A 24,163-nucleotide genomic window follows, 5' to 3' on the forward strand; every position below is an offset into this window, starting at 1 on the left:
TTAAAAACTTATTTTATGCATAATGTTATCAATTATTATTCGTATTAATGTGTTACACAACTTTTCCCTTAGTCATCATTTAGGGTGATTTTGGGGTGGGCATAAAACAGATTAATTACAGATTAAAAATAAATATTTCTGCAATCTTGTTTACTGATTTTTTAATTATTTCCCCGAACGACATACAGCTAGTTACTGGGGGATAAGTGCACAGAGAACATCAGCCAAAGCACTTGGACTCATTCGTACCCTGCTTTAGTGCAGTTTATAAGGGCCGTCCTAAAGGGCACTACAGTAAGGCTCTCCAGTGGCTCAAACAGTGGCCATTGTTTTGTACTAGCGCCTTAATCAAGGGTGCTACAGCAGGAAGTGGGATTCAAACCCAGAACCTTTCGAGTACGAAAGCTGCAAGCGCAATCACTACGCCGCCTGCTACGATCCGCTCTCGAACAGGCACGTTCATCAGCAGCGCTACATTCGCATGCACGCTTATCCATTTTCTCCGAAGCAACACACATCTCAGAGAACGATACGATGAGTGCATTACATCGACAGAGGGAGAGATTTGGATGCAGAGGCGTGATTCCAGAGTAGAGTCACTTTGTCACATTCCACCATATAAAATGATTCCCGATCGTTACAAGAAAGTACCAGTTTCTACAAGAACACAGCACAGTAATGTCTGTAGTAGGTAGCAAAACATCCATAATATCTGTCAAAACACACACACGCACACACATACGCTTTCTGAACCGCTTGTCCCATATGGGGTCACGGGGAAGTGGAGCCCAATTCGGCAACTCAGGGCGTAAGGCTGGAGGGGGAGGGGACACACCCAGGACGGCACGCCAGTCCATCACAAGTTACCCCAAGCGGGTCTCAAACCCCAGACCCACTGGAGAGCAGGACCTGGTCCAACCCACTGGGTTACTACAGCAGGAGGTGGGATTCAAACCCGGAACCTTTCGAGTACAAAATCACAACCCTAACCGCAACACCACCTGCTGCCATGCTCTGTCTTTCAGGTCTGAACAAATGCGCTTGCTTATTGGCCGCATCAGAAAGCGGACGTAATTCAGACGCGCATCTGCCGAAGCAGGTAAAGGTGAAGACCTCACACGCACCTGATGCCCAGGTTTCTCTTCTCCTGACCTTGATGTTCAATTCTGAGCAGCGACAACCTGAAAAACAAAAGGAAAACCTTGTGTCAGACTTGTCCCCCTCTCAGTCTGGGATCTCCCCCAACGTCACAGGCCATATGTCACATTGCGCTTTTATCTGCAGCCGTGTAACAAGATTGTACTGGATCACGTCCCGTCAGACAGGATTCGAATATCCAGCCAAATGAACAGCTGGGTCCTCAAGGCGAGAGTCCATCACTGCAGCCGTGCTGCTGGTGACAGCACACCCACACACTCACACGCTCCTGCTTTGACATTCGAGGCCATTTTTCATTGTCATGTGTCAAATCAGCCTTTTGAGTGCATGAGCTGCACAGTAAAGATCTGGAGCTTCATGGTTGTTTCCGGAATATCTCCTCTTGACTTATTATTCCTTCTTCTTAGGCCTTGTTCCACTGGTTGAATTCTCTCCCGCCATAAACAGGGTTGCTTCTCCCAAAACGTGATATTGCACAGCGCCTTAATGGGTTCGGGTCTCACCCACAGGTGCCATGGTTTAGGGTCTAACCGTGAGCTGACATGGCTTTGGGTCTAATCCACAGCTGAGCGAGGTCTCTGACCTGAGAAGCTGCGGCGGATCCTACGTGTCCCTGAACGCACCTTATTCATTACCATAAATTGAACATCCGCAGCCGAAGTGACACTTACTTGCAGGAAATCGGAGCAATATTAAATAATAACCAGCTATAATCAGTTTGCAATGTCTTTCTGTGCACGTTCCGGTGCGTAAAGTGTTCAATTACAGCCGTATTAATATTTCACTGGCTGGCGCTGCGTGGCGGTCGGGGGAGGAGGTGGGCAAGGGAGGGCAGAAGAACGGGCGGGAATGGGAGCGACATTAAGATGGATGGGGCCACCTTTCCGAGATGAGCCCCTCACGCTGACCCTAAATCAGCCACGATGACCGCTGACCGGACCTGCGTGGGACATCGCTATAGATTCCCTGGCTCTGGGTCCCACCTCCAGGGACTTGGTTCGGGGACAAGATTCAGGGACTTGGACAATGGCCACTTTCATATCGCAGGATGTTAAGTAAGACTTATTGCTCCCTTATAAGTCGTTATTTTTTTACTGGGATTCAGGGGCAGAATAATGTAATGAAATATTAACAATGAGAGCAAACAAGACAGAAGGAGCTGTGTACTTGCAGCGAAAATCTATTGCAATGGGCTTGAATAGCAGATCTTTCCAGAAGTTTCCAAACGTTACAGTCACCCCGTTCACCTGTGCGCCGGGAATGATTCTTTATTACCCCGTTTAAACTACAGCTATACCTGGAGGTTAAGCACTTCTTATGAGGTTATTCGTCTTTTGCAGTAGAAAATCGTTTGTAAAAGCAATTAGTTTGGCGGTGACACTAAAGTATGAAATCCCGTGGAGCTCATTTATTTTTTCGCAGCAGGAGAATAAAGCGCGAGACTCATGAAAAATCCAAAACTGCCAGTTTCCTTTTTAATTTATTTATTTCTCTTTTATATTCCTCATCTTAATCAAAAATGCAAAGGCTTTCGTTTCAGAATATTTTATTAGATTAATCTATTGATCACTGCTGCAATCGGTTTCTCAGATTTACGCCTGTAAGATCAATCGTATGCTTTCATTATCAATTTTGTTTCATTAAAGTTTAATTACCTGCACCAATGCTTTTATACAAAGCAACTCCCAATTTCACATGGAGTATCTCATATAGGGGTAAATCTTTGATCAAGAATATCACAGCTGGGATCCTCCTGGGACCCGAACCTATAACATTCACAAGTAAATATTATTGACCTCTTCGCCCTCTGCTGCTGCAAAACAGATTTTGATGGGGTGCTTTAATAGTACCATTTACTTTTACACTGCTCAGCATTTTACCCATCTACGCAAATGAATCACCTTTCACAAGGAGAAACAGCAGAGCCAGGACCTTGAACCAACGACCTTTAGGCTGCATGTCCACATCCTTAAAAACTACATGCCATTTTTACTGATTATCAATCTTAGTTTGGCTGCCACACTTGTCCAAGGTGATTTAGAATGAAATCAGCTTTACAGTGATTTACCCATTATATACCATAGGGTATTCTTACAATCAATCCAGGGTAAGTACCTTGATCAAGGGTACAACAGCAGGAGGTGGGATATGAACCTGGGTCCTCTAAGTGCAAGAAGGCAAGACTCAGCACTACGCCACCTTCTGCCCCATGATTCCAACCTTTAGACAGCAAGGAGAAGGCCATCATTCTTAACCTAATGCCTGTCACGAGGTATTCAAACAAAGCACTCCGCTGTCGCTAAATATTTGTACTTGCCGACTGTGGGTTGGTCCAAAGCAGGAGCGGTTAAAGGAGTACAACAGGGTGAGCGCCGCACAAAGTCCGTGTCCGCATTGACCGCCACCAAGCAGCGCCCCTTTCCGCAAACGGGCCAACCGGCCGCACAGCCGAGGTGCGGCGGGAGGCCGCCGGCGATGGCAGACCCGGTGCGGGGCTAGAACAAACCCCGACCTAACTGCGCTATTGTGCCGCGCCGATAGTACGATCGGCCGGAGAGCGAGGAGCGGCCCGTCATCGGAGGATTTACCCCCGGAGCGATTTCCGTCCACTGCCTCCATCTCTTTGAAGCTCCCGGTCACACGGGAGTGCCGCCTGCCCGTGACCATAATCATATTAGTCTCTGATCCTAAATGAGTAGCCTGCAGGGCAGCGGATTTGAAGCGTCCACGGCGCGGAGAGAAGATATCATTCGGAGTACGCGGGAGCCACGGGGTCCCGATCGCATTCTGTTTTTTTCCCCTCTTTTTTTTGCAGAAGCTGACGAATGTCGGCAATTTTCACGGATAAAGCCGAGCCGCCGCAGGACATGATGGATGGGTCTTATATCCCACGTCCCCGACCTCCGTCTAAACCCAGAAGCAATTTATTTGGTCCAGTAGGAGGAAATTCTGATTCCCCATTGCAGGCCTGCTAGTTCCCTGAATGTGACAGGATTTAGAGGAAAAGGTGCGGTCGTGGGTTTTTTTTTTTTTTTTTTTTTTCCCTGGGTTCGCTAGTTGGCCCCACAGGCCCTATTCTGGGTTAAGACACGCCTGCTTCCAACATCTGATTTATGCCTGATGCTCGCAGCATGGAAGCACTTCCAGCGCCGTGTGCCAGGCATCCGTGCAACCTCCGCAAAGTGTGCTGCTTGACAGATCTGTACATAAGCACGCCAATCCTTCCATCGTCTTCAAAGAGGGGGCTGCCATTATTGGGATACACACACACTCGCACACGCGCACACACACACACATGTGTGCGCGAGCGTTCGTTCGTTCGTTGCTGTCATGCCGTAACAGAGATAAAAGGCACTGCAGGATACCAGTTCAGTAGTATTTACATCTATACCTACCGCACTTTGTTAAATACTACTCTGGGATCCTGTAAGTTCTGTATGAAACAGATGGTAAAAAAAAAAAAATAAATAAAAAATCAATCAGTGTGAGAAATTGTTACCCACAGCAACTTAATACATGCAGCAAAACAATTGTTTCTTCTCCTTACGACAGTAAACAACGTAACAGTAAAAAACCCTCTTTTGTTGTACTTTAGCAGCCTATTATAGAAGGAAGAATTTCTTTTACACCATTTTTAATTCTACTCTGCGGGGCAAATAAAACCGTGAATAAATGCTCATTTCGAAATAGGCCAGTAAATGAAAACGAATTAAAAACGCGGCTTAAAAAAACAAAGTACAAACATACCCAAGCCTTCAAGCACCCAGCGGCACCGCGCCAACGGTCGGGGTCGCATTCAACATGTGGGTCCTGTTATCGCTGGACATGCGACGAGCAGAGAACCGCGGTACTCACAGAAAGAGCCGAGCTCGTGGTCAGAAACCGTCCGTCACCGGCGAGCTGCCAGCCTCGCCCTGTCCTGCCGGTCCACAGACAGTCGGAGTCTGGGTCCGAGGACGGATCGCGGAGCCTGTTCACGCACTGCGTCAGGCCCAAGGAGTGCACCGAGCGGAATGGGAGATGGCGGGGGGGGGGGCACATATGCTCCCAAAAGCCTCTCACTCTGCAAAGCAGCTCATTAAGGCACTGACAATCATTCCAACAAAGCCAGACCTTCAGGCCATTCAGCCAGTGTGTACCAGGCGAGGGGGGGGTCGGGGGGGGGGGGACGACTTCTCCGTCTGGGTGAAGTTCCGTGTCCCTCCCTGAGAACCGACCTCAGCGACCGCGGACTCCTCGCACCTCAAACCCACGCCCATCAAATACGAAAGGTGTGCTGCTGCGGATGCTGCGTAACCGACGGCGATGGCTCCCCTCAGCCACACGCCGGCGATGCTCAGCCAGCGCAATCCTCTCTCTCTCTGAGGCTTGGACAATCCTCTTAACTCCTAATGCTGCCGCACTTTGCGGGGACGTTAAACAAAAGAGAGAGGAAAAGCATTTAATAGCTGGCACTTTTTTTTAATTTATATTATACATTTTAAAAAGGCATGATGTGTATTTAACTGTTTCACTAAAAGTTGAAGGTTAATAAACAAACTCTTTCAATTTATAGTTTAAAACGATGTGTTTAATGTTGTGCATAAACATGATAGCTGTTTTTCTGCAGCTAGTGCCGTGGAATTTACAGTCTCGGATAATTTGTCAGAAAACGATCAATCGAAAGTCAGAACACATTTAATTGTGCTGTAAACTGCATTATAATATAATTGCTGAGGATATGGACAGAACGGAAGTGTTACACTAACAGTTACTTCAATATGTAATTTATATTTTCACATTTTGGGACACAAAGGAATAAATACGCTGCATTTTTAATAACTTACATGAACATCAGTATCTGTCACAGGAGCTGATTTTTTTTTTTTTTTTTTTCCCCTAGGCAGAATTTGTTTCTGCTGCCAGTACCATTGGTCAGTACCACAGTACCATTCACTCAATTACATGGCACAACAACCAGCAGTGCGGCAAAAAACTGAACTGTATTTACTTGAACTGTCAATTTGCATAATGACGAGTTTTACGCATTTTCTCTTTAACAGGGGGGTTATTTTAGTATGGGATTGTTTATTAACTCCCCTGACTGTGCAGTTGCACTGTTTCCAACATGTACGTCTTTGTCGGAAGAATCTTGCAGCCGTGATGCCGAAATCACCAGATGCCTATCATATAATAAGACATATAATATCATCAATATCTTAATATATACTGAAAAATATTTTGTATGAAATATTTATCAATATTGCTGAACTGTAATTATAATGGAAACCAGCATAATTTATAATGGTTTCTTTGCCGTAACCAATCATTGGTCAAACATATTACTACACTTATCTTTCACGTGTAACACACACTCTAGAGTTAAATGATTCGTGCACTGAACTGTAAAAATACTTTGATTTTTTTTTTTGTTTACAGTGTATGTTCATATACCGGTTAGCGCTATGTTGGATCCAAAAGGTACAGCTTCAAATCCCTTCTCTGCTGTAGTACCATTAATTAAGGTGCTTACCCTAAACTGCTGCGGTAAGAATGACCTCGTTGTATAAATGGGTAAATCAGCACAAGCCGCTTAACACTTTGGGTCAATTTAGAGAAAAGTGCCAGTAAATGAACAAATTATACATTTATGCGTGGGTTTCCTCCGGGTGCTCTGTTTCCTCCCACAGCTGTGTGATGACGGAGTGTGTGTGTTCCAGTGATGTATGGATGAGTGACCCAGTGTAAGTAGTGTATCTAGCAGTGTAATTCACCATGGTGAATAAGGTGTGTGGGCTGATAACATTACATAGAGCTCATTGGAAGTCGCTCTGGAGAAAAGTGTCTGCTAAATGAATAAAATTTAACATAAATGTAATATTCATTTATTAATTACAGGATGTAGAAAGAAGAAAAAGGCCACACGAAGGGAAGGGGTTGGGGGGTTGGGGGGGTGGGGTGGATGAAAACTATGCATTGCTTTTTATCAGCATGCAGCGAATAGGGGGAATCGGGTGGAAAACAGCACGGGCGGCACAGACAGATGGGGGTGCAGGAGGCGAAGCGCACGGCGACTAGGCGGCCGATTAGGGAATCCTCCATGGTCTGCTTCTCGTGTGATGTTGAGGGCGACTGGGGTTGGGGCTGCGGTATGATGTATGGTACAGGATCGTATCTGCGATGTCAGCAGACAATGAGAAGAATCGGGGGGGCGGGGAGGGAGGGTTGCAGACCAGAGATACGCCGTTGCTGCGGAGCATTGTTAGTATAGCACTAAGTAAGGTCATCGGTAATCCCTCGTCCGCAGTGGCAGCTCCAGGATGTGGGAATTCAAATGCATCTGGTGGCAAAATCAGAGCTGAATATATGGCAGCATGGTGGCACAGCAAGTAGCGCTGCTGTCTTATAGCGGCTGGGTGGTGTGAGAGGGCAACGGTTTGATCCCTGCCTGTTCTGTGTGGAGTTCGCATGTTGTCTGCATGGGTTTTCTCTGGGTGCTCTGGTTTCCTCCCACCCTCCAAAGATATGCTGTTCAGGTTCACCCACAGTGTGTGAGTGACAGAGTGTGTGTTCCACTGATGTATGGATGAGTGACCCAGTGTAAGTAGTGTATCTAGCAGTGTAAGTCACCGCGGTGAATAAGGTGTGTGGGCTCATAACACTACGTAGAGTTCATTGGAAGTGGCTTTGGAGAAAAGCATCTGCTAAAGAAATAAATGTAAATATCCATGCATAACAGTTATCTGTATATTCCTGTAGGCTGAGAGGGAATAACCTGCCAGTACCTTAATGTCTATTATAAGTCTGTACACTGTATCTCAGGGAAACTGCAGAAATTCAGAAATTGATCTCAGTTACTGTAATGAATTCAGACTAATGTACTGAAGAGAACAAAGTCATCTTCCATGACTTGAAATGTTACCAGTCACCACACAGGACTGAATGAAAAACCAGTGAGGAAACATCACGTTAACACGCAACACTTTGTGTGCCGGAAAATAGTCCTCAGAATCCTGAGACCTGCTGGTCGCTGCAGCTATTGAGGTGATCGTGGGACTGACTATTTACGGTTACATACACTAATTTAGCACATACTTTTCTCCAAGCATCTTACAGCTTGGAGAAAACAAAAGTGCATCAGCAGACAAAGTTATAGATGCAAACATGCAGTCAGTTTTGTCTCTTGCCTCTATTTGACCCGTCTTACATTATATGGGCATCTAGCACATAGAACTGATAGACTGATGTTTTTAATTTATTTTTTAATTTTTTTTTTTTAACAATCTGAAGACTTCTGTTTTGTTCTGCAGCTGAACTGCTGGACTATGTTCCCAAGCACGGTCCCCAGCAATTATACATCTAGATTTGCAGTGCGTTTCATCACCGCATATCCCCAGCAGGACCGTGACTTGCTCTGTATGGTCCGGTGGCTGCGCGAAGCATCCAGCGGGTCGGTGCCAAATGAACGCACTTTCGGCTGCGCTGCAAATCTGGACCCCCGGTGGGTAAAGAGGAGAGACGGAGATGTCTCGCACCCCCTCGCCGGCATGCCAGACCACCGCCGTCCGAAGCCGTCAGCGCCTCCATTGAGCGCCGGCAGGCCGGACCGTTGTGGGCCCGGCAAACAGAAGACAGCCTTATGAACTTTGCACAAGCCGGACAGCTTGGCGAGGGGCGGCCAACAGGAAGCCGCCGGGGCGAGCGGCCAGCCTGGAGCCTAACAGACCAGACATTGTCTCGCCGAAGACCTGGGGGTCCGCACCCCCACCCCCACCAGTACCGAATTCACACCCGTCCGTGCAGGTCCGGCGCAATGAATATGTCGGATTCTCTTTTAAGGCAAACATTTATATTCCTCCCCAATTCAAAGAGAAGAATGTGCGCGGGTACAATCGAGCTCAAGAAACCATGCATTGAGGAGAAGAATAAACTGCTGCAAGTCAGAATTAAGACTATTTCCAAAGCTGCTGTATGTTCTGGAAATGTGTAGGAAACCAGCTCTTGTACTGTACGAGCTGTATGTAAATTGCTGGAACAGTTTCTAGCAAAGGAAATTAGTTGTAATTAACTGGGGGATAAATATCTAAAAGATATTTTTTTTTTTTTTTTTTTTTTTGCTTTTTTCGTATGTTTTTTGGGGGGGGTGCAGCATAATGAGGAGCAAAAGTCACAAGTTTTGGTCCAAGTAACACAGTATGATTTGGCAAAAATGAAAAAAATACCAGGATCATTTGCAGAAACTCAGAAAAAAAAAAAAGTTTTCGTTGTGTTGTTTTATTGAAGTACAACAACGGTCTCAACTAGACAAAATCCTGTAAATGTCTATTCTGTCATGTCCCCTGTTAGTTCAACGTTCAGTGCCAAGGTGACCAGCCAAGTTATGTTTCCTGTTGTTGCTTCGAAGAGACCTTCCTCCACCTCCGCGTACCTTTTCAGCTGGTTCCCATATGGGGTATTACTCCTCGAACAACAAACAAACACGAAATAGCATCCCGCAAACTGCCCGTACTAAGGTGCAAGTCCCCATTATCCCTGACACTAATAGACTCTAAAATCACTTCCAGCTTCAGCTTTAAGTCGCGCGGAAAATGTTCAATCGCGATTCTAACTGAACAAAAAGGAGGTTCACGTGTGCAATCCCAGCATGTTTACAGAAAACACATAGAAATTCGTTGCTGCGTCTATACAGATTGGGATAAAAAGTTTAAAATTAAAAATAATTGTACATGCACAGTTACTCAAAAAAAAAAAAAAAATAGGAGTAAACTGAATCAACTTTTTAGTAATTTAAAAAAAACATCTGACATGCATGCATTTAAATTAGGAAAAAAAAATATATATATATAAAACCAACCATATATAATATATATATATATACATATGGTTTTATATATATATATATATAGTATTTGTATAACTCCTAAGCCATATGTATAAATGGCTTCAACGTAGTAGCATATGACTCGAGTGTTAATCACTGACTCCAGGAACACACTGTACATAATGCCCAGAAAAGCAGGGCGGGGGGGCACCGCGTGCGCCAGGCAGCCGTCCCTGCCGAGCCGCACTCTGCCAGCGTTTGTCACAGATGGCCCGCTCTCCGACGCCGCGGGGGACCATGTGATCATCGGCAGCGATTAGCGCACCCGCGCCGCCACCCTCCCGCGCTCCCAAGTCTCCCGTGTTTCGGGAGCTTAAACAGGAGGGCCGCTGCGCGGACAAAACAGAGGGATTCTGGGAGATGAGGCCAAGGTGTGCACCTTGAGCACCTGTTCCCAAAGTTCGACGGAAGGGCAAGACGGTGAAACGAATCCCTTCGTCACTTTCAGGGCTGCCGCCGGTGCCTTTGGCGCCTCAATCCAGCGCCCATTTGACACCCATCTAAGTTAATAAAGGTACACTTACATATTCACAGATTTGAATCGGTCTGAAAACTAAAGCCATGTTGGTTAAGGGAACAAACAGCTGTAAACCGGACAGCTGGTAGCGTAGTGGTTAGAACTACTGCCGTTGGGTCTAAAAGTCGGAGGTTTGATGTCCACCTCCAGCTGTAGTTCCCTTGAGTAAGGTGCTTACCCTGAATTGCTCTAGTAAAATCACCCAGCTGTATAAATGGGTTAATAATTGTAACCTTAATATTGTAAGTTACTTTGGAGAAAAGTATCAGCTAAATCTAATGTAAACTATTTACTATACTTATGGTCTGTTCCAGGGGGTGCGGTGGGCAGTGGGTTTGGCCATGGCCTGCTCTCCGGTGGGTCAGGGGTTTGAATCCCGCTTGGGGTGCCTTGCAATGGACTGGCGTCCCATCCTGGGTGTTTTCCCTCCCCCTCCAGCCTTGTGCCCTGTGTTGCCGGGTTAGGCTCCGGCTCACCGCGATCCTGCTTGGGACAAGCAGCTTCAGACAATGAGCGTGAAGAAAATGTAACCTACAAAACTTAAACATTCAACGAGTTGGGGTGGTGATGTCTCACACCATATTTACATCATATATATGGCAGCACATCTCCACTTTCAGAGCAAACTGTTTAAAATCAAGCAAGAATTTTAATTTTTTTTTTCTTTTTAGCAGCATAATTTGGCACCCCCGACTTCCAGCATCCATAGGCGATTGTCTAGGTTTGCCTAATTATAAAACCGGCCCCGCTCGTATAGCACCACTTCCTCTGGTACCTCATTGTTGGGCTCAGCTTTGGGCTGAAGTGGCCACTCAAAACGTATTTCGCTCTGTGTTTCCGTGGGACCCGTAAGTTATTTACCAGCGGTTGCTCTGGAGAAAAGGTCCGTGTGGGAAAGCCCTGTGACCCCAACCAGTTCAGAGTGTGTACACAGCGGAGCGGGTGCATGCGGTAAACCGAGACCGAAGACAAATACATTAGAACAACAACACCCTCCTTAAGAGGCCTGTGTGTTGGCATGGCAACACGGCCTAATAAACCGGGCCTGAGCAAAATCATATATTCCACCCGGCGTTAATGCACAGTGCTTAACGTGCCTACAAATCAGCCCTTCTTTAAAAACAGGGCCGGATCCAGTAACAGTGCGGTGGGAAGAGCCCAGAGGCGTAGAGCATGTGGACCATCACCGCTGTACAGCTGCGCAGCTGCACAACTGCGCAGCTGCACAGCTGCACAGCCTCGCCTGCCAGATAAAAGGGTCCCATCATAAACCACTGCAGGCGGGAGCCGCACTGCCGGGCGCCGCTGCCCATCCACCAGTCGGAATTTCGATAAGCTCGATGACTTTGTTTATATGTCCTTCTTTTTTTTTTTTTTTTTTTTTTTAGCATTTTCCAAGACAGAAGACATGAGGGAAGACGTTTTATTACACCACTGTCTTGGCCGTGCTGAAAGATAAGAGTTGCAGGCCTTCTAAGGCGCGTTCCAGTAGCGGATCTCCATCCATGCCGTGACCCGAGCAGAGAGAGGCCAAGTTCATTAGCAGCGCTCTTAATCCTGGGGTGGAAAACGGCTCGGCGGGTTCGGCCGCGGACCAATGGGCCAGTAAGTCGCTCTGGCCTCGGAAGAGGAGCAGACGGCACGGCAGACTGCTTCCGAAGACGGGCTCCGCGTCTGTGCGCGCGTGCATGTGTGTGCACATCGTGAGCAGGCCTATTAGAGAGAGCTCTTGGCAACAGGCCTTGTATAAGGTACATCACACACCACTTATTTCATTGTTTGTGTGTGTGTGCACACATGTGTTTAGGATGCATCATTTCTCTCCTTCCGCATTGTTTAAAGGGGAAGGTTCTGCCGTTTAATCTTAAATCTAAGTTTTATGCAACGTTCCCCTGTGTCTTTTTTTCTCAGCCGTGGAATTTTGTTAAACACACACATTTTCGGAACCGCTTGTCCCTTACAGGGTCGCGGGGAGGCGGAGCCTAATTCGGCAACATAGGGCGTAAGGCCAGAGGGGGAGGGGACACACCCAGGACGGGACGCCAGTCCGTCGCAAGGCACCCCAAGCAGGACTCGAACCCCAGACCCACTGGAGAGCAGGACCTGGTCCAACCCACTGCGCCACCGCTTAAAGTTTTTCTTTATTTATTTATTTATTTATTTATTTAATTTCGGTTTTAATTTGATTAGCAATTAAATTCTCATTCTCATCGGTCACATTGCACTTCTTTCACAAGCAAATCTAATCTCATAAGTATGCGGGAGATTAGTAAAATCCTCTGTAGCAATATTGTATTATCGAGAATGCATTCATAACCGGTTTTGTAATTAGCTAATCAACAATGCGGCGCATTCAGCTTTTCCCACCTTCCTTTTACCACCCCTTTCATATTGATCATACGCTACACGTGTGAGCGCTGTGCAGCACGAGGCCATTTGCATGTCAGTTGATTAGAGAATCACCGGGTCCAAAACGTGATTATGCAGGACGAGCTCCTTAATTGGTCGGCATATGATATTATGTATGAACCCGGCATAACAGAGCGAGCAAAATCCAGCAGCCCACCCCCTCGTCCGGAGGGTACGCTGCTTTTCGCTCCGGCTAAGCTCTTAATTACCCAACCTCGGCTGGGGCTTTGACTGAAAGCCTTGCGCACGACTCAAATCACCTTAAACCAACCGCTGAGAACCTGCTATCATTTTTCATTCACACTAAACCTCCACATTTTAACCAAATCTACTTAACTAATTTTTAACAGGCAGTGTAACAGCTGCAGCCTGGTTCGAATCCCACCTCCTGCTGTGCTGCGTTTGACCGAGGTGTTTACCGTGAACTGATGCAATAAAGTTACCCAGCTGTGTAAGTAGCATAGCGTAAATAAGATTGTAAGTGTACATAATAAAACACAGTGATAATAAAAATAATAAGAAATATAAGAATTACAACTAAATCTAAACAGCTGCAAAAATTTTAAAAAAAATGAACTGTGCATTGTGCTCAAACAGATTTCCTCTACTTTTTTTAATATAAAGCAGAACAGAACTAATTTGTACTTAATTTACTTTAGGTTTATGAGTTTTTTTATTATTTGGACCGATTAATTAAATGGACCTGCTTTCCATTACCACAGTAGTTGGAGAACATAAACCCTTAAAGGCTTTGCCAGGTCGCGGGTGAAGCGAAGGGCAGCTTTGACTCATGACCATTCCATACTATTGCCTAAATCCTCTTTTATGTGGGTTGATTCTGTGACGTTTGGTTAAGGAACTCAGACGTCGTTTCACCTCCCTGCCATACAAATAAATCTCAGACTGGCTTAAAGTTGCATCCATGAGAAAATTATTAAGCTTTGCGAGTGCTTTGGGATACCGGGCTAAACTTCTCCCAAGGAAAAAGCCAATGAAAAGCCATTATCATATGATGGAAGAGCATATAAAACGTAACACAAACTTCTGAGTGTAGAGTTCCAACGGGACAGCTGATAGTAGTTAGCGCTGCTGCCTTTGGACCGAAAGATCCCTGGTTTGGATCTCGCCTCTAGCTGTAGCACCCTAGAGCAAGGTATTTACTTACTTCAGTAAAGATTTCCCAGCTGTATAAATGGATACGTTTATTCATTTAGCAAACGCTTTTCTCCAAAGCGACGTACATCTCGGAGAAATATAATTTGTCCATTACATTAGGAGAAAGGGAGACATTCACAGTTGTAGAGGTGTGATTTTCAAGTAAAGTTAGCTTGTTTCTTCCCACTATATGCACCGACGTTCATCACACGAGTAGGTCCATAAAACTCAGAATAGACAATTCCTGATCACCTTCCTAATTTTTTTTTTTTTAGGTACACAAACATTAACGCACAATAGCAAAGTACCGGCTGTGTAAATGCTTATCTCGACATGATCACAAATAAATAACTAAGGGTAAATAACTGCATATGGGCACCCTAGTGGCACAGTAAGTAATGCTGTTGTCTCACAGCATCTGGGTGGTGTGAAAGGCTGTGCGTTCAATCCCTGCTCAGTCTGTGTGGAGTTTATATGTTCTCTGTGGGGTTCTCCTAGGTGCTCTGGTTTCCTCCCACACTCCAGAAACATGCTGTTCAGGTTCCCCCATAGTGTGAGTGTGTGTGTTCCACTGATGTACGGATGAGTGACCCAGTGTAAGTAATGCATCTAGCAGTGTAAGTCACCACGGTGAATAAAGTGTGTGGGCTCAACACTACATAGAGTTCATTGGAAGTTGCTTTGGAGGAAAGTCTCTAATATGTACAATAAGTAGCTTAACATCATAAGTTGCTTTGGAAAAAAGCATCAGCTAAATGCAAATTTCTAAGAGGAGAGTGTATAGACAATCATTTCAGCATTCGGTCTTTTTTCATAGACCATAAACTAAATGTACTATATAATGTGCCTATGTGAGCACTGTGACAGTGCGATGGCTGCTACGATGTGCGGCTCACTCCGGCACGCCGGAGGTTGTTGCTTCTCAGCACTTCCTTCCTGTGAGCCAATTAGGGGAGGTAAAAATAGGTGAAAATTCCTTCAGGCGTATTCTATTACCTATGCTGGGAAACTGCATTACTATGCAAATGTACCTTTAGGGCACCTGCGATTGATTTCATTAATCATTCACCTCTGGAGCGGTAAGGCCAACATCTGACAAACATTTTCAATCCAAACTCACCCTCTTAATGGAAGGTTCAGGAAAGAGGAGTGTGTGTCGGCATGAGCCGCAAGCTTTGATGCCCAAGATATGGAATTAGTATTTAACCCCTTTTTGAGAACCTTGACTCAAACAAGCATCTTATTTTAATCATAATCACAGATGCCACACTTAGTTAGGAATCCACAGATAAAGAGAAGAATGAGGAGGAGATGCCGTGAAGTTTGTTTACAGTAAATCAGACAAAGAAGTTTCTAGAAATGCTTAGGCCTGTTGGATTCAAGCTTACACAAGAGCGTTCGTACACACATGCCTGCCCCCAAAGACTCAGCCACGTGATCCCAGCTGCGTCCAGCGCACTTTGGCTTTGTTGTCTCAGAGGACAAGAGCAGAAACCGGGAGAATGTCCTTCAAAGCACACGGCTCTTACAGCATCTACAAGGGTGGCAACATCAGTGGAGAGTATCCCGTGTTGCAGTGTAAAAGCTCAGGTGCTTCCTCTCTCTAATACACACCACCTGGCGCAAGTCCGCTTAGGGTCGTAATAAAAACACACCAGGCGCCTCTAAATCTCGTCCCCTTTACGCTACTACTCAGCAGCGCGACCTTTGTGGTTTCGAAGGGGCCGTGGATGTTCTCACAGTATGAATCAGTGCAAGTCACTCTGACATTGTGTTTGAGGAGAGAACAAATGCCTGCTTCATTGTGTTTCCGGGGAAGATGAAAAGTGCATACAGTCATAAAGTTATCTGTTTGAACCTTTATGGGACAAAAGAGCTCTTTAAGACTCCAGTCAAAAGCTCTTTTTAGAGTAATTTCTTTGTTAAGCTCATATCAAACACGCTTCTTTGGAACTGAGTAGCGTGTGCTTGTATTTATTATAGAGATGGTAACAATGGAGTTGTCACACACTCATACGGTTCGAAAGCATCGCCTTTTTCAGCTCTTTCTTCGAATGTTAAAGCACGCTCATCCTCTGAAGGCGAGATCTTTGAAGATGCTGCTGCGTTTCGACCTTTTCTTCGCCGTTGCGGCTCACGGTCTCCGTCAAAGCCTGCCTACAAATACACGCGCAGCATCTGCGATGTTAGAATACAGAATGAGCAGCTCTTCTTTTTCTTTTTGGAAGAAGGGGTCGCAAGAGTGATGTCTCACACTAATCCATCCATCCATCCAATTTGGATAACCTCTTGTCCTGAGCAGGGCTGAGGTTGAGGTGAACCAGAGCCTATCCCAGAGGCACTGGGAGCAAGGCTGGGAGGGTACACCCTGGTCAGGATGCCTGTCTATCACAGGGTAGTCAGACTAATCCATACAATTACAAATTATTGCATGTGTGTCATCTGTAATTACAACTCCTAGCTTCAGCGCAGAACAGACGTCTGCAATCTGTTACACCATGGATGTTGAAACACTATTTATTTTTTCCAGACTACAGGAGGAGAATTATTTTCTCATTTCAACAGCAATTTTAATGTCACCACTTTGATTTCTCAGCCCCAACACCCGCACAGATCCATCTGCAGGTATATTATTCTGCCACACAAGGGTTCCTACATTTTTCCTCTTATTCGCTGCTTTTCCGCAGCGGAGGGGAACATGTATCTCCACTTTGGGAAACTTGGGAGAAAAGGAGAGGGGATGCAGGCGATTTGCATTTCTGACATAACCCTTTCGATACCCGCACGCTTGTTCCGAGTCCTCGACGGAATTTGGTGCCAAAAATCAGGCAAACAGCGCGTGCAAGTGCCATTGAGCTCATGGTCCCACAGAGAGGTGGAAACAGGCTCTCAGTGAGTATTAATTGAGATCCCAGAGGCCCATTGGTGTGACACGAACGGCCTTAGGGCTAAATTAACTTATGAACTTATGTTCTGCCCAATGTAGTAACAGCATACTGCTAAGGTCTGCAATGACATGGCGTTTGTACTTTGGAGACATAATCCCACTGTACTTGCATATGGGTTATAACTCCTTCACTCTACACAGTCAAAAAATCCACATTAAACTAAATAATGACAATGACTGGTTGGCATTTCAGAGACTGTAACTAACTGGTTATATTAATGTATATCCTGCTCTATGGGATGCAAACACACACACACACACACACACACACACACACACACACACACACACACACACACACACAGCCTGAGTGGGTGCGTTAACAAAACCAAGCTTCCATAGTGAGCAGTCCATCTACTTTATAACTGGTTCATGGCAACTAACAAGTAACAAGGGAAAAAGACATTTAAGCAGTAGCAAGTGATAAAGGGGGCATAGGAATGACATGGACTTCAAAAGTATAATAACGTTTCGATAAAATGTAATTTACAAATGAAAATGTAATTGCTGAGTAATGAATTACAAGATCCTCACATCTATGTCTGTGCCTATGCATTAAAATAAAATTTCAAGCATGAGATCAAATACAAAAATAATGCACATTCAAATTATCCCTATTAATTATTGATCTTAGTTGAACTTATGTCTTAACTAATGATGTCTTTTTTAAACAAATACATGAATAAATAAAAAACTGACAAAAAAACTTATGTAAAGATACATATCCTCAGCATGGGCTTTCAGTTGTCAGGAAATGCATGTGTTGCTCTGCTTTATTATTATAGTTATTCTTACAATTAGAACTACTTTTATTTAGCTGATACATTTCTCTAAGGCAAGTTACAATGTTAGGGATTTAACTTTAGCAAGATGGACCCCTTTACAGAGCACGGTTTTCAAAGTGGAGTAATTGAGGGCACCTACCTCAAGCAAGGGTATTTGAACAGGAGCAGGAGTTCAAACCAAAAACCTTCCCATTGCAATGCAGCAGCCCTCAGCACCACTTCACCTGTTGGCTCTTATTTAATTGATCATGCTGGCATAATTGTGTGTTATTTTTCTGCAGAACAAGTCATAGAGTGGTCAGTGTGTGATCGGTGATGCAAGAGTTAAATGGAGGGTGGCATGATGGCACAGTGAGAACTGTGGCTTTCGCACAGTGCCTGGGTGGTGTGGGAGGACAGGGGTTCGATCCCTGCTCACTCTGTGTGGAATTTGAATGGGGAGAATATGTGTGTGTTTTGTCTGGGTGCTCTGGTTTCCTCCCACACTCCAAAAACCTACTGTTTGGGTTCCCCCATAGTGTGAGTGACAGAGAGAGAGTGTGTGTGTGTTCCACTGATGTATGGATGATTGACCTACTGTAAGTAATGTATCTAGCAGTGTAAGTCACCATGGTGAATAAGGTGTGTTGGCTGATAACGCTACATAGAGTTTGTTGGAAGTCACTTTGGAGAAAAGTGTCTGCTAAATGAATAAATGTAAATGATGGAAGTGTGTTTGATTATTAAGCGCTCAGATGAATCAACGACACAGAGGCTGAGAATTAAGGACAACCAGGCTTCTTCACTGCGTTCAGATCTCTCGTATCACAGGGGTCAGACAGAGTCTGAGACATCAGTGATTTCGATGCACCAATCAATAGTGCCATTTACATCCTTAAGTGCTGCCGATTGACTATACACTGTCAAGAAGCGAGAGCTTGAAACACAAGGTGGAGCAACGCTGGAAAGGTGCAGACGGAAAATAGGTTAGGTCTCAAGAGAGCAGTCATAAAAATTCATATATGCTAATATAAAGGGCTTTGAACCTTAAGTTCATTGAATATTAAAGTTTAAAATAAAGTCCTGTTTTCAAAGGAAATACCCTGTACAGCGTGTGACAAAAACTCTCTCATGGGTTAAAGAGTTGGTTATTTAAACGGCTTTTGTGGGAACATTCCTCTTGTTTCTGTGTGAGAAAAAGCAATTATAAAATATTCCGCCGCACATTTTTAGAGGGAGTTTCAAAGAAATTAAGTGATAACCATCTCCCATGGTGGCTCCTTCAGCGACTGTGTTGGAAGTAAAACCGATAAAGGAGAAGCCATAGCCCCAGTCCCTGCACAGTTTAGCAGAGCGATCCTCCGATAGCGGGTGTCAATAAATGAGCGCAAATGGAACTCTTTATACACAGAAGGAATGGAGGCATTTCTAGGTTAAATTATTAAATAACATTTAAGTGTTACACATCCTGGGGGGGGAGATAAAATATCAGAAGACAAGTGTTTTTGAATCAGAAGTTCTGTTTCAGTTTGCGTGTCTATCATCTAGTTCCATGTAGCAGAAATTCTAAAATTTATATTTATTTAGCAGACACTTTTCTCAAAAGCAACTTCCAATGAACTCTGTGTAGTGTTATCAGTCGACACACCTTATTCAGCGTGGTGACTTACACTGCTAGATACACTACTTACACTGGGTCACTCATCCACACATCAGTGGAACACACACACACACACACACTCACTCTGTCACTCACAGACCACGGGGGGACCTGAACATCATATCTTCGGAGTGTGGGAGGAAACCAGAGCACCCAGAGGAAACCCACGCAGACCCAGGAGAACATGCAAACTGCACAGACTGAGTGGGGATGGAACCCATGTCCTTTCACACCACCCAGGCGCTGTAAGACAGCAGCACTACTCGCTGTTCTCCCTGTGACTATTAACAAAATGCCTATCAACATTTATTCAAGCAGATGATGAAGGACACAGCAGGTAACGCTATTGCCCTTTTCTACCTAAGCTGTGTGTTCAGAAGACACACACACACACACACACACACACACACACACACACACACACACACACACACACACACACACACACACCGGCTTGCCACAAGTGGTGTCACTGAGAGCCGGAGCCTGAACTGGCAACACAGGGCATAGAGCCGGACGGGGAGGGGACACACACAGGATGGGACGCCAGTCCATCGCAAGGCACCCCAAGCAGGACTCAAACTCCAGACCCACCAGAGACCAGGACCCAACCAAACCCACTGCGCCACTGCAGCCCAATTGTGTTCACAAGCGTTTCCATGTTTTCTAAAGAGATGTGTGGAAGAATTCCACGGCGAACCATCCCCCACCCTTCTCTTACCATGAAAACCACGTGGTTTCTAGGAGTCAAAGACAGCTGGTGCTTTCTCTCAGACCACTTACAAGAAGTAAGTGCAATAATTCAATTTAAAATGATTTTATATAGTGCAGTATGACAAATTGAGTTCCCTCAGCGCACTAAACAATAATAGGAAAGATAAGACATATATGAAATAGTGTGTGTGTGTGTGTGTGTGTGTGTGTGTGTGTGTTCTCTTCATGTTCCTCCATATACCCAGAATCTCAGGTATTTGAAAAGCAGTTCTACAAACTAGAAAAGGGCAATTATTTGATTGAAGAATTTTGGGTTTGGTGCGTGATAATGGGCATAGTAGAGAGAAACCCGAAAAACACTTCCTCCAGGATGAAAAAAAATCTGTGTGGGACCTGAGGCCCAGAGACCCCTGCCGCTCTGCCCCAGTGCAGTTTTTAGCTGGTATCTAGGTGAAAAATCTCCAGGAAGATGTCTCTGCAGTAACCATCTTCCAGGACCAAGATCAAGTGAATCTTGGATGGCTATTTCATCCCAGATGTAACTCCTGAACACTCATCTGTGGTCACCAAGCGGTTCCACACCAAAAACCACCAGTGGTAAAGTCATAACTTAAATGCCTGGCTAAACGTATATAAGTCATCAGTACTCATCAGTAATGTGTTGAAGACTGAAGTGATTGACAGTGTTTTACCCTTTTATATAGCTGGGTAATTTTTACTGTATAAATTTACATGTATTTATTTATCAGATACTTTTCTCCAAAGCAACTTCCAATGAGAGGGGGTGCGGTGGCACAGTGGGTTGGTCCTCGTCCTGCGCTTCGGTAGGTTTGGGGTTCGAGTCCCACTTGGGGTGCCTTGTGACGAACTGGTGTCCTGTCCCGGGTGTGTCCCCTCCCCCTCCGGCCTTACGCCCTGTGTTGCCAGGTTAGGCTGTGACCCCAGGTGGGACAAGTGGTTCAGACAATGACTTGACAACTTCCAATGAACTCTATCTAATAGTGTTATAAGCCCACACACCTTTTTCACCGTGGTGACTTACACTACTTACACTGAGTCACTCATCCATACATCAGTGGAACACACGCATACACTCTATCTGTCACTCACACATTATGGGGGAACCTGTACAGCATGTCTGTGGACTGTGGGAGGAAACCAGAGCACTCGGTGGAATCCCACACAAAGACGGAGAGAACGTGCAAGCTCCACACGGACTGAGCGGGGTTCAAACCCACATCCTATCGCAACCCCCAGGTGCCGTGAGAGAATTCAGGGTACGTACCTTCACCAAGGGTAGTACTACAGGAGTGCGAGCTGAACCCGGGGCCTTTGATTGCTAGGTAGCGACTCTAACCACCATACTCGCTATTTCTGTTTCTATCGATTATATAATCCTGAATGTGAATAAAAGACAGTCTCTCAGTTCTGCTCCTCATTCTTGATGTCAGGAGCTAACGAGTATCTCTGAAACACCTTAATAAACAGTGACATTTTTCCCAGAAAAAAGGGCCTGATCTCAGTTCACGTCTCATAATTCCGGAAGACTCCACTCCTTTTTGCCGATGTTGTAGCATGTGAGCAACGCAGAGATGGATTTCAAGGTGCTGTGTGGGAAGACAGAAATCAATAAGATGGTGAGAGAGGGCGTATGAACGGCAGAGCGATCAAAGCCCAGCTTCTCGCCGTGCCATCAATCCCTGGTCAACGCGGGATTCTGGGTAAGAACCATTTCCCGTTTCGTGCCACCTCTGTACTACTCGGAGGCGTCGTCTTGCGTAGCCCCGGATAAGGAAATAATTACTTTCAGGTGCCGGGCCAAGCCTCCGTCTGCCTCCGTAGCTCGTCTCGACATTTGTCCTCCAGACGACTCAAAGCTAGGCTCATTAAGGCGGGCAAAATGGAGGGAATTTAAAATGCAATTCCGCCTCGTGGAACTGCCTTGAGTCACAACAACCGCACCTGTTTCGCCCTCCCAACGAGGCCTTTGTTCGCCAACCGACAGACACGGACGGCCACACAGGGCTCCTAACTGTTACGGTTGTCACGGCAACGCTGTCCCGCGACACCAGCAACTTTTCCATTCAAATTTTATTGCGCTTAAATGACTCTGCCAAATTCTGTTTCGAAAGACTGTTTGTGTGTGTGTGAGAAAGAGAGAGTAATATCCCTTCGTGCAGCACTGCGCTTTCTCCCTGCGTTATTGTCTATTTTGTCATTTTTATTGTTTCGCAAAGTTATGGGTACGTCAGCATTTGCCCAAAGACACTCTCAAGAACCCCGGACCTCGTGTTGCACCGCGGGACGAATAACAGCGTTTCATAAAGCAAGAAGAAATAAGATGTTGCTTACAAGCCTTGGAAATGAAGATTATGCGAAGTTCACTCTCGTCGACTCACTCACTTCCAGTAACTGCTTGTCCCGGTCAGGGTCGCAGTGGTCCGGAGCCTATTCCAGAATCACTGGGAGCAAGGCTGGAGAGGGTACATCCTGGACAGGATTCCGGTCCATCGGTTACACAAAATCTCATTCTAATATTGGTCTGAGAGACTCAACAAAAACGTTTGGGACAAATTAAAAGTTACATTTTAATGGATGCAGTCTAACGACAGGCAACAGTTCCGCGCACTCATTTAAAGGCAACATTATAATTCTGTAATTATCACTACTTGTTAAAACAGGAACCCAATTATGCCAAGTTAATTGGCTCTGATCTGACGACATTACCAGGATATTACAAGAAAATTTGCTCAAAGCCTTTAGAAGTAAACAACACCAGACACGTGAAGCAGTTTCCTATGTAAAGTGCAGCAATTAGTGCTTAGTAAAAATGCTAATGATATTTGAGGTTGTTGTTTTTAGGGAACTGGACCCCTTTTCCTTTCTGGATTCATTGCGGGCTTATCAAGGACTGTTTGGCCATTAAATTATTCATGTTACGAAGTGGAGCGTGTCAAATATGAATAGTGTGGATAAAAGCACGAAAGTCATGCAAAAAGTGATTAAAATAATGTGGGGAATTCGCTGGAGGGACAGCCGAGCGGGACCTTGTCCTCTAATGGACATCGTTAACCCCTCTGCAGCAGTCACAAGCACCGTGTTTCCACATGTGCGTTTTAATATTGCTGTTTACATCATCGCTGTGACAAGAGCAGGACAAGAGGACACTGACTTTGGATGCCTGGGTACAATAGTCATTTTCCCAGAATCTTTAGGCTGAAAAAGGGATCAGATCAGAGACAGTAAACAGAATTGGTCCTTCTCAGAGCTTAATGTGGGGAGTGACGGAAACTAGGTGCTTGTGTATCGTAACTGGTTGCGTGCATTACGATGGCATGGTTACCAACATGGTAAACAGGTGTAGGTGATGGTGTGCAAACGGATATTCCCTATATGGTAATTTGCTATGCCTTAAGCTCTATTTCGGATGGTACGGTGGTACAGTGAATCGCACTGATGTCTCACAGATGTCTCACGGCTGGGTGGTGCGAGAGAATGTGGGTTCGATCCCTGTTCAGTCTGTGTGGAGTTTGCGTGTTCTCCCTGTGTCTGCGTGGGTTTCCTCTGGGTGCTCTGGTTTCCTCCCACACTCCAAAGACATACTGTTCCGGTTCACCCATAGTGTGTGAGTGTTCCACTGATGTATGGATGAGTGATCCAGTGTAAGGAGTGTATCCAGCAGTGTAAGTCACCGCGGTGAATAAGGTGTGTGGGCTGATAACACTCCATAGAGTTCATTGGAAGTTGCTTTGGAGAAAAGCGTCTGCTAAATAAATACATGTATGTGTCCGTGTACTGTATACACGTGTCCTCCGTTTTCCCGTGTGCCACAAATGCAGCAAAGTCAAGGATTTCTCGCAGAAAATCTGCGAGCCATATTGCCCTGGCGTCTTGCCTGCTCCATCTGTGTGTACAGGAAACAAGATAACGTGGTACATAAGGCGGTAACTTGGGCCACGGCTGCTAGTGGCGCACATTA

The 24,163-nt window shown here is 45.4% G+C and overlaps 1 protein-coding gene across 8 annotated transcripts in view; it reads right to left on the bottom strand.

Moving 5' to 3' along the window:
• Positions 1 to 24,163, bottom strand: part of chl1b (cell adhesion molecule L1-like b) — a 93,321-nt gene that overhangs the window by 44,652 nt on the left and 24,506 nt on the right. For 7 of the 8 annotated variants that reach the window (XM_029247836.1, XM_029247837.1, XM_029247840.1 and 4 more), the window contains exon 2: positions 1,125 to 1,181. The gene's annotated coding sequence lies outside the window, so the exon portion shown is untranslated. Of the gene's footprint in view, positions 1 to 1,124; positions 1,182 to 5,013; positions 5,111 to 24,163 lie in introns of those variants that run through there. The other variant, XM_029247835.1, reaches the window with a different exon arrangement.

The sequence above is a fragment of the Scleropages formosus genome, chromosome 22 (assembly GCF_900964775.1).
Source record: "Scleropages formosus chromosome 22, fSclFor1.1, whole genome shotgun sequence".
Lineage (NCBI taxonomy): Eukaryota > Metazoa > Chordata > Actinopteri > Osteoglossiformes > Osteoglossidae > Scleropages > Scleropages formosus.